The 3,044-nt window shown below is 41.6% G+C and overlaps 1 pseudogene; it reads right to left on the reverse strand.

Moving 5' to 3' along the window:
- Window positions 1-1,288: 1,288 nt before the first annotated feature.
- On the reverse strand, window positions 1,289-1,976 carry LOC118671590 (annotated as a pseudogene).
- Window positions 1,977-3,044: the final 1,068 nt, after the last annotated feature.

Genomic DNA, 3,044 nt, shown 5'->3' on the forward strand with positions numbered 1-3,044 from the left:
CCCCCTCCCCCACCCCAAGGCTTTGTGGGCTGGGGCTGCAGAAAAGCCAAAGACATGTGAGCAGCTGGGGAAATAGGTGGGAAGAAAGGCAGTGAAGCTGAGGTGCAGGTGAGGAAATGTAGGACAGCCATTATATCTTATTCCTTTTCAACTGATGCTACACTGAGTTGCATACAATGCTAAACTCAGCCAATTCTTCCTTAAAACCAGGGGTTCTCCCTCAGAAATTTCTAGCTGAGCTTTAAGGGGATAGATGAACTCCCTGAACTAATAGGAAAAACTTTATCTATTTTTCTGGAATGCATGCATGGCATGCACAAAGTTCTTAAATGGGTTTATTTTTTAAATGTAAGAACATTTCAGTGACAAATTTAGATTCTGTAGGGAGAGATGAAACATTGGGGGCTCTATTTAAGAAAAATATGTAATAAGAATTACAAATATAATATTATTTATGAAAGTGACTATTATTTAGAATGAGAACATAATATTCCTATTAATTTACTACAGGACCTAGCTCTATAATATTTTTTCAATGATTTTTGGCTCTATTTCTTTGGTCATTTCTTCATATGATAGCTGCAGTTTCATCATCTCTAATATCAGTGAGTGTAATTCTCCCAGTTGGTAGGAGTCTTTAATATGTAGAAGAGGTTATCATAGCATAAGACTCAAAGTGCTGCATGTGACGAACTTTATTTACAGCCCTAAGAATGCCCTGAATTGTGTGGTAGTTCAGAGAAAACAACTCTTCTTTTAGTAACAGTAAAATTCAGAAATTTATAGCACTATGGATTCACTCTATTTCTCAGGTACTGTTCCAAGTGCTTTCCGTGTGTAATTCACTTAAACTTCATCGTAACTCTAACGAGGTTGATGTGATTAGAATGGCTTATGATACGTAAACTAAAGGTCTGGGAAGAGCAAATAGCTCTGCCCAAGGTCACACATCTGGTGAGTGGAGCGTCAGGCGAGTCAGATGTTAAACACAGTCAGATCAACTCCCAAGGCCTGCACATTCCATTTTTTACACAACTGAGGACAAGACAGGGATGAAGATGCTGGCCACTTCTCAGGGACTCAGCCCCACTCTGGCCTGGACTTCACCCTGAGATGACAGTGAGTAGTGAGATGATAGAAACTTTATATACAGAAAGGGGTAGTATGACAAAAGCAGGGGTTTATGCCCCAGGTCACATTGGAACTACAAGGAGGGGCCACCTCAGAAGGTTTCCTGCTCCAACGTGTTGGCAGCAGCAGAGAGAAAACCGCACAGTGGCATGTTCAGTTAGGAAGCCCCCCTTTCAATGGCAGAATGGTATGGTTTTATTAACACAAATACAATGTGCACACACAGGCTGTCTATTCGTTTTCTCCCTGTGTAGCTGGCATTGGGATTGGTGACGCTGATGGCCAGCTCGGCTGCTCTTTCCACACTGGCTTTGCGGATCTTCGAGGGGACGCTGTGCTTTGTTGCAGTGAGATTTGTTGCACGTCAGCAGCACTTCAAGCTCCTTGACATTGTGGACCAGGAACTTCTGAAAGTGCTTCATTCGCTTGTTGCTCCCATAACCAACGTTGGGCATCAACATCTGGCCCTTGAATCTCCTGTGCACATTATTGTCAATGCCTCTAGGTTTCCACCAGGTACGCTTAATTATGACATATTGGTCTAAATTCTGCTGCATGAACTTCTTGGTCCTTCTTTGGATGACCTTGGACTTCCCAAGGCGTCTGAGGGCAGCTATGGTGATGAGTAGGAAATGGCAGCCACCTCTGTAGACAAGCGCTGAGGCAGAGAGGGGAAGGTGGAGTGCAAGGGTTGATGGGACTTGACCTCTCAGAGAGCACCTTAGGTAGCACCTTCCTGGTCCCCAAAACCTATGTGTTGCCTCAACACCAGAAGCTAGCACAGCACTCAGACACTGGCAGTGGATGCCTACACACTTCCAGAGGGCAGGAGGGATTAGGCGCATCAGAACCAAAGGCAGCAGGAACACAGGCCCAATCATAAAGATGACCCGTTGCAGGCCAGTAATGACCAGGACATTGATCCAGTTCTTAGAAGAGGAAGTAAAAGAATTTAAAAAAACACACAAATATTTCAGAAAATATGATAAGCCAACATGTCAGTCTACCATTACCACACATTTTCTCACGATGCTTCTGAGAAAAGCCGAATATTTTCTGGCTTGGAAAATTTCAACTCTATAAATATTCTATTTTATAGCACCAGCAGATCTAGAGTGTGTATAAATATATTCCTGAGATTAGTGGGAAGAGGCTGCTTTCTTATGACTGAGAGAGTAAGTATAGAATAAAGCATTCATTCAGACACCTAAGGATGCAATGTCTATCCATGAATGGTCATTCTCTTGTTAACAAGGTTTCATAAGGTGAGCACTTGAGATATTCCTTAAAAGAAAGTGGAAGAAGATATGGACATTAAACTTATGAACTCCAGAGGAGCTTTGGTCAGCATGAATCTCTGAAAGCAGGTAGGTTCCTTGTCTCTGTGTGAGAGAGAGAAATTCTTTCACTAATCCTTTGATCTCTGTATGGTTTCGCTGTTCATTCTACTGATTGTACCAGAAACAAGTTTCACTTCAGATATAATAGTTAATGATAGACAATAGAAAAGGAACTGGGTGTGGAGCCCTAGTTAACGATAATAGCGTGAGGGCTGCTTGCTATTTATAGCACTTGTTAAACTTTCATCTCTTTAAATTGCTATTTTCATACAGCAAACTCAAATCTCTCGGGCAACAGGGCAAGCACCATGAGATTAGAACTGGAAGTAGTTTCTGGCATTAGTCAAATATGTAATGGCTAAGAAAAACATCTTCTTCAGCTTGAAGTGCCACCAGTTAGCAATGAGAATAGGAAAACAAACATTCACAAGGAAGCCTTGCAGTGATCATGTGAGAAAATGGTCACATGCAGGATTTATGCTGTAGCATATCATCTATGGGGCAAAGCTGATGAAATTTGAATTTTGAACAAATATTTTTTTTAGTTGAAGCAATTTTATTAAAAAGAACTTG

Source organism: Myotis myotis, unplaced genomic scaffold (genome assembly GCF_014108235.1).
Source record: "Myotis myotis isolate mMyoMyo1 unplaced genomic scaffold, mMyoMyo1.p scaffold_m19_p_1, whole genome shotgun sequence".
NCBI lineage: Eukaryota > Metazoa > Chordata > Mammalia > Chiroptera > Vespertilionidae > Myotis > Myotis myotis.